Source organism: Eleutherodactylus coqui, chromosome 13 (assembly GCF_035609145.1).
Source record: "Eleutherodactylus coqui strain aEleCoq1 chromosome 13, aEleCoq1.hap1, whole genome shotgun sequence".
Classification (NCBI taxonomy): Eukaryota; Metazoa; Chordata; class Amphibia; order Anura; family Eleutherodactylidae; genus Eleutherodactylus; species Eleutherodactylus coqui.
In genome coordinates this window covers 127,091,837-127,104,053 of record NC_089849.1, presented here as the reverse complement: position 1 = coordinate 127,104,053, position 12,217 = coordinate 127,091,837, and positions in this window count along the sequence as shown.

Here is a 12,217-nt window from a genome sequence, read left to right as displayed (position 1 = left end):
ATGGTGTTGGAGTCAGGTCACAGTAGCATCGACTCCGTTTGCCCTGGTCATGTGCACCTTCTTGCTCACACTCTTATGGCTCCTTCACATGACCGTGTGAAATGCGCTGTACCCATCTGACATTGGCCTCCATGCTGTCGATCCCATATATTGTGCAAAATACGCACGCAATAAAAATCGTAGCATGCTGTATCTTGACTGGTATTATACACATAGATGCCAGAATAGTACATGGCCATCGGTGGCCCGTTGCAATGTCATTGCATACTTGGTGCGTGCTGCGCAAACTTGTTTACTGTTGCAGAATTCATTTTAAGTGCGAACCAATCACATCCACATCTGTGCCTTGTCATAAGTATGTATGTTATAAGTGTGTATAAATATCCATGCCTCTTCAGATCCAATCCATAAGCCTGAAGAAGAACCCTGCGTTGGTCCGGAAGCTCGCTATTATTACATCATGTATTTTTGTTAGCCATTAAAAGGTATCATATCTACAAGATTACGTCGTTTCTCTTGCTGAGAACAATCACATTTTGCTCTACTGGCGACACGGTACCAGATCTTTGTTTTCATTATACTAGATCGTCAGTGTCATTGAAGTCAATAGAAACTACACAAATTCACATGTAGTAAGTGCCCTCTAGTGGCTGCTGCTAGAAGTGTTCTTGAGAGACTTACCTGCTCTGCCAGGAGTTTGAGAACATTTCTCTGTTTTAGTAAACTCTGCCACCGTCCGAGAGGTGGGGTAACCATCTCACAGTAAGCATAGTGATTGGAGTCAGCGGTGCACTGGGACTGTCTGCAGCAGTCTGTGGCATCCCGGATACAGACTGACTGCAGGATGTGCACATGTGGCGCTGGAGCTGCGGGGCTCTGAAACAGGTGAGTAGATCTTTATTCTTTTAGCATTGCCAGCTGTTTTACAAAGAAATACTTTAGGTTGTAAACCCCTTTTAATGATTTCAGATTCCCTTTCATCTCCTTCTGGTTTCAGCTAGTGGAATAATATGTAGGTGATACATCCCATTTATTCAATAAATGAACAACTAGCCATGGGATAAAACAACAAAAGAAACCATACTCACCTGTCTTCTTCCCACGAAGCTTGTGTCAGACAGGCAAAGGAGGATCCATCTTTCCACTGATTTGACTTGTGGCTATCTAAGGAGGTGGCAGTTCATGTACCCCGGTTCACACCATTGACCCCTTCTAAATATGATTTGGCCTTCACTGCAGGGTCCCCAAGTCATTACTTGCAAAGATAGTGTCCCAGCACTGACAAGCGCCGTGACTTCTAGGTCTTGGCCACAGGACCATGGTGAAATCACACGTCATCCTCAGACCACGTCTTGCTTGAACTTTCCCAGTAACTTCTCCCCTTGGTTCCAACACTGATAGGCTGTCTCGGCTGTCCTTCAGATCAGTCAGCCTATCAGTTTTATTGTTTAGTTATTTAAACCCCTACGCTGTTGGTGTTACCAGTCAAGTCTCAGTGGCTTGTTCTTCTGTATTTAGTAGTTCCAGAGCTTTGCATCTCATTCCCAGTCCTCTAGTGCATTGGCCAGAGTATTTCATGATTGGAGTCTCTTTTCCAGCTCGAACTTAGACTTGGCTTGCCCCTGATAGTGGGGTTGCCCTTTTCGGGCGGATTCTTCACTTGAGTAGTCGGTTCAGTTTTGGCAGTGTCTGGCGATACCTGTCAGGTTGTGCTGCTGGGATCTGTTGCTCTACAGTGTTCCAGGAGCATACCTTCACAGGTGAGGGATAATAGAGCTGGCTGGGTGTGGAGTTCCTTCCGCCAACCAATCCCCACGGGTCTGATGCATATATATACACCAGCCACTCTGCAAGAGGAAGCTGGTAACCTTCACTCCAGTGTTTGTTGTCCTGCATGCCTGTATATGTGTTATGTGTGTGCTGTGTCGGTGCAGGTGGCCAGACATCAGGTGTGGACAGTCCTGTTCTCTGTTGTTCTGTCTTGCATGCTAGCCTGAGTGTGTTTTGGTGTCTTGTTGGTTAATGTCTGTTCTTACGTTTATTTTCTGTCTGTTTTCTGTGAGTTTGTCTCTGCTTTGTCCTGCTTAGTTGTTCTGGGCTAGGGTGGCCCTTGGGGTCCACTGGTACATGTTGTCTTTCTAGTGTAGGGACCCACAAGACAACAAGAAGCCTTGATCGCAGCTTGCGGGCTTTAGTATTTTGGCCAATATATGAACCAATGCCTTATACTCTGATAGCTATAACATCTGCTTATGTGTACAGGTATGCATGGTGATGTGTGTCATCAGGCAGTTCCTGTTTGTGTCCTCTGCTAGTCTGTCCAGTCTGAGTCCGTATCCTGACACTGTTCCTGGTGGTCCCTAACCCCTCAGGGTCATGTTCGTGTGGGCCCGGTGCTTATTTGCCCACATAAATGTAACCATACCTTTCTGTGGTTGCCGCGGTACCTGTTTATGCTTATTTAGGTTCTTACCTTTCATTAAGTAACCCGTTATATTCACCCACAAACTGGTACTACTCAGTACCTCATGGTCCTCGGACTTGCATCATCTAGCCCAGTCAAACAGGCAGATAGTCTTGGTGGTGTGGCTGCTGATGCTGCCCAGGGCCAAGCCCTGGTACCTGATGGTGGGAACTGTGGTGTAACTGTAGAACTACCTATGGTCAGGGCTGGCAGCACAACTTCAGTAACAGAGTCCAGGCAAAGGTCAGGGTGGGCAGCAAGCAAATAGGAAGTCCAGTTAATGAAGCCAAGGTCAGGGAGCACAAGATCGGACAGGAATAGACAGGCGTCTGAATACAACTAGACGTACAGTGGCTTTGTCACAATGGTAAAAACTGATTGCTTAGGCATCCTCAATAAAAATGGAGGAAAGTGAAATGGAATTGGTAGGGGACTGGATTAGGGAGATCCTTTAGGAAGGACACAAGAGCACATGTGAGCCCCCTGGGCAGAGAACAGGGAGCGAGCGGATGGATATGTGTGATGCGCGGCTGACAGCAACCGCAGAACCAGCTGAGCAGCGGGATAGTACCTCTCACCCCTCCTTTTTGCATAATAAAGTTAATTGATCAGATCAGGAGTATTAATATTTTCTTGGGGTGCCCAGGATCTGTCTTCTAGACCATAAGCTTTCCAATCCACGAGCAGGAAAAGCTTGCTTGTTATCTTCTTGACATAAAAAATCTCCTTGACCTGGAATTCTTCCTCAAAAACAGCAGAGACTGTGAATATCAATTGAGGAAAAGCGTAATCAATGGAAACTGTCAATATAGTTTTTCCAATCGTTAATTGTCAATATATTGTGCATTTGACATACACTATTTTAAAAAAAAGTATTGGCCCCCCAGCAGTCCTGTGCTGTCAGGTGATGTGTAGCGTTAAGTATAAAGGAGAGGATCACACAGGAGATCCCAGTACAGAAACCATCAGATGCCCCCAGGTGTAGAGCTGACAATGGGGCCTGGTAGAGGGATGCCACCAGGTGTATAGCTGGCAACAGGGTCTGGTGGGGGGATGCCACCAGGTGTAGAGCTGACAATGGGGTCTGGTAGAGGGATGTCACCAGGTGTAGAGCTGACAACGGGGTCTGGTGGTGGGAGGTCACCAGGTGTAGAGCTGACAACGGGGTCTGGTGGGGGGAGGTCACCAGGTGTAGAGCTGACAACGGGGCCTGGTGGAAGAATGCCAGCAGGTGTAGAGCTGACAACGGGCTCTGGTGGGGGATGTCACCAGGTGTCGAGCGGACAACGGGGGTCTGGTGGGGAGATGTCACCAAGTGTAGAGCTGACAACAGTGTCTGGTGCTGGTAATGTCACCAGGTGTAGAGCTGACAACAGTGTCTGGTGGTGGTAATGTCACCAGGTGTAGAGCTGACAATGGGGTCTATCGGGGGAATGTCACCAGGTGTAGAGCTGACAATGGGGTCTATCGGGGGAATGTGACCAGGTGTAGAGCTGACAACTGGGTCTGTCGCAGGAATGTCACCAGGTGTAGAGCTTACAGCAGGGTCTGGTGGAGGGATGTCACCAGGTGTAGAGCTGGCAACCAGGTCTGCTGGGGGATGCCACCAGGTGTAGAGCTGAAAACGGGGTCTGGTGGAGGGATGTCACCAGGTGTAGAGCTGGCAACAAGGTCTGCTGGGGGATGCCACCAGGTGTAGAGCTGACAACAGGGTTTGGTGGGGGAATGCCACCAGGTGTAGAGCTGGCAACGGGGTCTGGTGGGGAGATGCCACCAGTTGTAAAGCTGACAACAGGATCTGGTGGTGAGATGTCATCAAGTGTAGAGCTAATAATGGAGTCTAGTGGTGGAATGTCACCAGGTGTAGAGCTGACAACAGGGTCTGGTGGGGGATGCCACCAGGTGTAGACCTGGCAACGGGGTCTGGTGGTGAGATGCCACCAGGTGCAGAGCTGACAACGGAGTCTGGTGGTGAGATGCCACCAGGTGCAGAGCTGACAATGGGGTCTTGTGGTGGGATGTCACCAAGTGTAGAGCTTACAATGGAGTCTGGTGGTGGGATGCCACCAGGTGTAGAGCTGACAATGGGGCTGGTGGTGGGATGCCACCAGGTGTAGAGCTGACAATGGGGTCTGGTGGTGGGATGCCACCAGGTGTAGAACTGACAACAGGGTCTGGTGGTGGGATGTCACCAAGTGTAGAGCTGACAATGGGGTCTGGTGGTGGGATGTCACCAGGTGCAGAGCTGGCAACGGCCTCTGGTGGGGAATGCCACCAGGTGTAGAGCTGACAACAGGGTCTGGTGGTGGGGTGCCACCAGGTGAAAAGCTGGCAACGGGGTCTAGTGGGGGGATGCCACCAGGTGTAGAGCTGACAACGGGCTCTGGTGGGGGAATGTCTCCAGGTATAGAGCTGACAATACGGTCTGGTGGGGGATGTCACCAGCTGTAGAGCTGACAATGGGGTCTGGTGGGATACCAGCACATGTAGAGCTGACAACGGGGTCTGGGAGTGGGATGTCACCAGGTATAGAGCTGACAACGGGGTCTGGTGGTGGGATGTCGCCAACCAATCAGTATGAAACTTTGCAGCTTTTGGAGATTCCATAGTCCACTGTTGGCCATGTTATTGGGAGATGGAAGCCGTCCGGTGTGTGGGGTGCTGCCATGTTCAGGGAAACCTCGTAAACTGACAGAATGTGGACAACGACACCTTGCACGAGCTGTGAAGACATCACACACATCGTCTGCCCTCGCTCAGGAGGTCTCACAGGCCGTTGACACATCCGTAGGGAACTTCATGTAAAGGGGTACCATGGCCGAGCGGCTGCACATTGGGTTTTAGCACAGCATTTTTGCATTTACCACCTGCAGTGCTCTATGGAGGTTGGATGTTGTCACATATGGATATCTGGGTCGATTTGAAGGGTGTTAAAGGGGGTATAAAGAGGTGGAGAAGGATGAATGTCCCAGAACTCTTGGGGGCACCATGAGAAGAGGAAGACGAGGGGAATAATATAGGAACAGATACAAGAGAAGGGGCTACAGAATATTCCTTCCATCCATGCATGTTTCCTCCTCCTCTAAAAACAAACATTTTCTAAAGCACAAGAATCATCTGCAGCTCTACAGCAGTTCCTTGGAGAAGGCTCGGGCTCGGCTCTTCTGTTCTCCTGGTAGAATTTGTCCTCTGCAAACTTTTTAAACATTGCTGTTAAAATAATCAGCCAAAATAATCAGCCCACCTGCTGTCTCTCTTGGCGTAATATTTGGTAGTTCTACAGCTGTTCCTTGGAGGAGGAGGTGGTCCGTGCTTGAGTGTTGTGTTCACCTGGCAGAATTTGTCCTTGTAAAATCTATGACATTGCCTTTACAACCAGCAGCCCACCTGCTATTCCTTGGTACAATTTTCGATTTAGGACTCCCATACCACTGTACACTATTTTGACCAATTTGTGGGAGGAGCATGGTGTTCCTCATATGTGTGGATGTATCCTCTGTATCTGGGGGGCTTTGGCTGCATTCTGGACATTCTCGGGGCAAATTAGTAAATGTGATTTTTTAATCTTATTGACTTTAATAGGAATCAGAATCAACGGTTTTTCAATTCCCAATGATTTTTGTGAAATCAGCCCGTTAATGACACAAGCCGATTATTTCACTAATTGCTCATCATTAGTTATAACCAAAACAATGCAATGTGACTAAAAATGTGTTGCAATAATTTAACTCCTAAATGACTGGTCCAGAATTGTACTTACTTTGTTATTTTGTATTTACTTATTCTTTGTAATAAACTTCCTTAAATCTTTCATCTTGTGACTAGATGATTGTGCGCCAAATTATTGGAAGTATTTTTCATATCAGTTTGGTGGAGAACGGCGTGTGTATCCAAGGCCGCCCCTGTTCCGCAGGTGACAGTGGCTGCAGATGAGATTTTTTTTACTGGTCTCACCTTTCCTCCTTTATTTGCAGGTGTAGCAACCCAGACCTAGGAGGCATTTAAGCAGCGGGGCAGAAATGAGATGGTAGTCACGGTGGCTCTACTGCTCCTCCTGGCAGATGGTGAAACTTGTAAGCCTACTTAAGCCAGTGGTAAAAAATAAATAAAATAGGCAACTATTATGGCCTGCTCCCCATGGAGTCGGATAGGGGAAGATATTAGTTTGTCTTGACACCAGCCGTATATTGGTAGGGACCCATTCAGGACAGAAATAATAAATATTAAAAGTGGAGAACTAAACAAAAATGAGGATAGTAGTTCTTGCTCCTGGAGCGTTAAGTGAGGTACCTCAGTGCAGTATGTTGATGATGGGATGATACTCCAGGCGACAGACTTGAGCCGAACGAACAGTTTAACTCTTTATTGCAGGAAGGAAGAGAGAGAGTACTTGACGTTGCATTGATGACACAGATTGCAGTGAATTCATTTGTATATAAAAGAAAAGAAAAAAAGAATTCTCAGCGCTCAAGAAAAGGGTGCCAGTCAATGCAATTATGAGAAATGGAAATGATTATTGAACTTACTTCACGGAGGCGTCCGTGCCCAGACGCCCCCAATCCCAGCAAACATAGAGCAAAATTCTGCAGTCTAGGCAATCGGTTCCACGTGTTTATTGGAAGTATAAGTAGACGCGTTTCGGACAGTTAATACATCAGGCCTTCATCAAGTACAAGTGTAAAATATGACAGACATGCAATATATATAACAATAAATATAACAATAAAATTAGGTGATTACCTTCCCATGTGGTGTGTAGGGGTGGTAGCCCGTCCCACCGGAAGTAGCGTGAGGGCGCCGTGAGATGACGTTGCGATATCACTTCATGCCCTGTTCTAAGATGGCTGACGCTGACTCGGCAGCGTGATGACGTAGCTATGCATAACTAATATGGTAAGGATAATGGAATTATGAAAGAGGAAGAAAGGACGTGATGATGTAATGACGTTTAGTCACATGATCACGTTCATAAGCATAGCTGCGTGGTGACGCAGCTGTGCATAGGTGTTTACAATAAAGATATCGGGGTTGGCGTGATGACGTAATCACGTTGGTCACGTGATCACGCTCATCTGCATAGCGGCGTACTGACGCCTTGCAGATGGTTACTACAAGCACACAGTCACGTACATCCGCATGGCGGCGTGATGTGGCTGTGCACTGTTAGTTCAATAAAGATATGGGGATGGACGTAATGACGTGATCACGTGACCACGCTCATCCGCATACCGGCGTAGCAGTGCTATGAAGGTAGTTACTACGTGCTATATGGGACGCTTATCTCTAACTCTAGATATAGGGCCCAACAAGGCGATAGGGGCATTAATCCACCCAATCCGACGACACAAAATGTAGAGGATAGCAACCCTTCATTCAATTATAACTGCAACTTCATTACACGCTACAATCCATTACATAAAGAATTGAAGCTGATCATCAAACAACATTGGCATATTCTTACATCCGACTCTCTATTATCATTAGATTTATCTCCTCAACCCCAAATATTATTCAGAAAAAGTCGCACTTTGGGCAACATTTTAGCCCCTTCCCGTCCCAAACAGTTCAATTCCATCAGAGCAGTTCCACAAACTCGCCTTTTAAAACCACCAGGGGCCTATAAATGTGGCAAATATAATTGCAAATGTTGCCCGACTATCTGCCATAAAAGAAAAGAGGTTGAACCCCTTAATGGCAGCACCTTACTCCCAATCAGACAACATCTTGATTGTGGATCAGAATTCATTATTTACCTCATCGAATGTCCGTGTCCTTTAAGATACATAGGACGCACCATTAATTCCTTACGGACCCGAGCCAACCAGCATAGATTTAATATTAAGAACACATTTCTGAAACACAGTGTGTCCAAACACTTCTCTACTCACCACAATTCTGATCCATCATTACTAAAAATTACTCCCATAGAGCAAATTTCTGCAGGTAAATTTTCTACATTAAAAACAAAGGAAATGTTCCACATATTCCATTTTAATACCTTAACCCCCTACGGGTTAAATGAAATATTAGAGAAAATTTGATTTTATTGTCATCATTTTACTGTATTCCACCAGTAATTTTATATATATTTTATTTATATTTACATTTTTATTCTATCATTATGCATGTAACGTATTGGTTTAACTACCATTAAGGTTGTATCAACCCCTTTATGCCATTCATTACATTCCTACATGTGAATATATTGGATTTCCGATAGCCTGTTGCGTTACTAGGCGACGTTACCCATGTATACATTGGTGACGTCACATCACGTGAATTCTTCCATATAGCACGTAGTAACTACCTTCATAGCACTGCTACGCCGGTATGCGGACGAGCGTGGTCACGTGATCACGTCATTACGTCCATCCCCATATCTTTATTGAACTAACAGTGCACAGCCACGACATCACGCCGCCATGCGGATGTACGTGACTGTGTGCTTGTAGTAACCATCTGCAAGGCGTCAGTACGCCGCTATGCAGATGAGCGTGATCACGTGACCAACGTGATTACGTCATCACGCCAACCCCGATATCTTTATTGTAAACACCTATGCACAGCTGCGTCACCACGCAGCTATGCTTATGAACGTGATCATGTGACTAAACGTCATTACATCATCACATCCTTTCTTCCTCTTTCATGATTCCATTATCCTTACCATATTAGTTATGCATAGCTACGTCATCACGCTGCCGAGTCAGCGTCAGCCATCTTAGAACAGGGCATGAAGTGATATCGCAACGTCATCTCACGGCGCCCTCACGCTACTTCCGGTGGGACGGGCTACCACCCCTACACACCACATGGGAAGGTAATCACCTAATTTTATTGTTATATTTATTGTTATGTATATTGCATGTCTGTCATATTTTACACTTGTACTTGATGAAGGCCTGATGTATTAACTGGCCGAAACGCGTCTACTTATACTTCCAATAAACACGTGGAACCGATTGCCTAGACTGCAGAATTTTGCTCTGTTTGCTGGGATTGGAGGCGTCTGGGCACGGACGCCTCCGTGAAGTAAGTTCAATAATCATTTCCATTTCTCATAATCGCATTAACTGGCACCCTTTTCTTGAGCGCTGAGAATTCTTTTTTCTTTTCTTTTATATACATCCTCCCCATCATTTATATGTTTGGGGGTCATCTCAAGTCGCTCTGCAGTTATTTCATATCTGCATGAATTGGGTACCTACCTCCTGGACTTCAAGATCTACACTGTCAACTATTATTGCATTTCCCTCTAATGCAATACCATCCATGGTCTTTTGAACAGTGAGCGCTCCCTCTTTTATAAACATTGCAGTGAATTCATTTGAATAGATGTAAACTTTGAATTACATTTCATGGACATTGATTCACTTCTGAGCTTTCCTCAAGGGAAAGACACAAGACATTGCATTTGTAGACCTCCAGCTTTTCGCCCTGGCTTTGACTGTTACATTAGGTGTCACTTGCTGACTTCATCTCCTTCCCTCTCTCTCTCTTTACCTCTTTCTATCTCTCTCCTTCCTCTTCTGTTCTTGCTAACAATTCTGGTGTTTTAGTACTTACACTTGTAGATGTTCCCGCTCCCCATCACACTGTCTTGGGAGTGTAGATGTTCTCCTTGTTCCTCCCTGGTCTCTATCTCAGGCTTCCCTTGACTAGACTTTCTCCAGGCATGGACTAGACCAGCTAAACTCCGCCCACTCACTCCTGTTGTACTGTTAGTTTAGCCCAGCCCACATGTGATAACCACCAATAGCAGTACCTGGTTAACCACACCCCTGACTGTTGCTAGGTAACCTGTACTTACTCTTGCCAGAACACACATTACAATGGAAACATAAGCAAAAATACGAAATAAATGTATGATTTTTTACACCTGTTACACATTACGGAAGCACCTGAATAAAGGATATAGTTGACGCCAAAAGTGCTGGAGTACCCACCTCTGGAGTACTACACAGGTCTCACCTTGGGGACTTTACTGCAAGAGATATTGCCATTCACGATTAGAGGTGACTTTATATGTTGTATGTGTCTTACTACAATCTCTGCACACTGTGCCTGCCTTGAACAGGCAGTATACGTGTCTAATGCCTGTGTTACCACTACAGCCCCACGGTGCACTAAAACAGTATACTTAGTCCATTAGTAGTAGGCCCAAAGTAGGCATGGGCAAAGAGTCTATGACATGACAATGGGGGCATCAGTCTAAGACTACTGCCCCAGGTACCAACATGGGGAAACATCTGTAGCTTCACCAAGTCATGCAGAACGGATGAGGAGATTGTGACTGTCAGCCCAAGTAAGAGAAAGCCCATGTGCATGCGGCCATGTAAATGACTGATTTGTGGACTGCAGTGAACTAAGGCCTCAAGGTGTGTTCCCACATGGCGGTTTTTGTTGTGGTTTTCAACTGCAATGAAAAACCACATCAAATACCCCGTATGTTCTTTAACAATACAGGCTGTTTTTAAAGAACTGTATGCATTTTTTATGTGTTTTTTGATTGTGGGATAACGGCAACAAAAAACGCCATTTAGGAACACCGCTTTAGGCCGGGCTCACACAAACAATCCGGATTCTGCATGCTGGTTCCCACGGTGGAGTTCGGCTGTGACCCCGACCGGCGACTCCGCACACCTGCTTTCCCTGTATTGAGGATGACCGCGAACGCTCTGGTATCCTGTTGGACTGCCACTAAGGTATTTACCAAGGCTGGCTGAGTGAAATGCCTGTAAGGATACTGCCTGGCCAGGGGCCAATAATGGGGTCACTAATACTACTAGGGTCACCTAATACTTGTGGGGTCAATATAGGGACACTATTACCATTGGAACCACAATAGGGGTCACTATGGAGGTCACTATTATTATGGAGGTCACTATTATTATGGAGGCCACTATGGAGGTCACTATTATTATGGAGGCCACTATTATTATTGGGGCCACTATGGAGGTCACTATTATTATGGAGGTCACTATTATTATGGAGGCCACTATTATTATTGGGGCCACTATGGAGGTCACTATTATTATGGAGGTCACTATTATTATGGAGGCCACTATTATTATTGGGGCCACTATGGAGGTCACTATTACTATATAGTCTTACAATCACAATCATCCCCATAAGGCTGATGTGGCCCTCAGTGAAAATGAGTTTGACACCCCTGCTTTAGATAGTCGCTCAGAAAATTCACAGACGTGTGTGAACAGCAGTTATTTGAAAGTTTTACCCAAGGTGCTCAGGAACCTTTCATGTTGGGTGGAATATTCTGCAGCAGTGTTGTGTAATATGCCGTCCTGCAGAACATTCAGCACCGATATCTCCACTGCCAACGTGCGGATTTTGATGCAGAACTGAAAATAGCCGAATCCTGCCAGTAATTCTGCACCAAAGTCCACAGTTAGTCGAGTGGATTTTCGGTGCAGACTTTGGGACGGCGTATTCCACAACGCTGTTGGTAATATTCCATCCCGTGTGAAAGGTCCCTTAAGGTCAGTTAGTTGTTCAATAAGATTGTTTGTAGGGGGTCTCCATGCAAATCCGTTCACAAGTCGTTCAAATATGAATGATTGTGACATTCCAGCGGAAGACTTTTGATCAACCAGAGACTATTTTTATGGTGATGGGAAATGAAGCGACCGGTGAGTGAATTATCGCTCGCCACCCTGTTGCTGGCCATGTTTTACACTGAGTGACTGTGGTTTTATATTCCTTCTTTGGAGCAATTATTTGGACAGTAGTCCT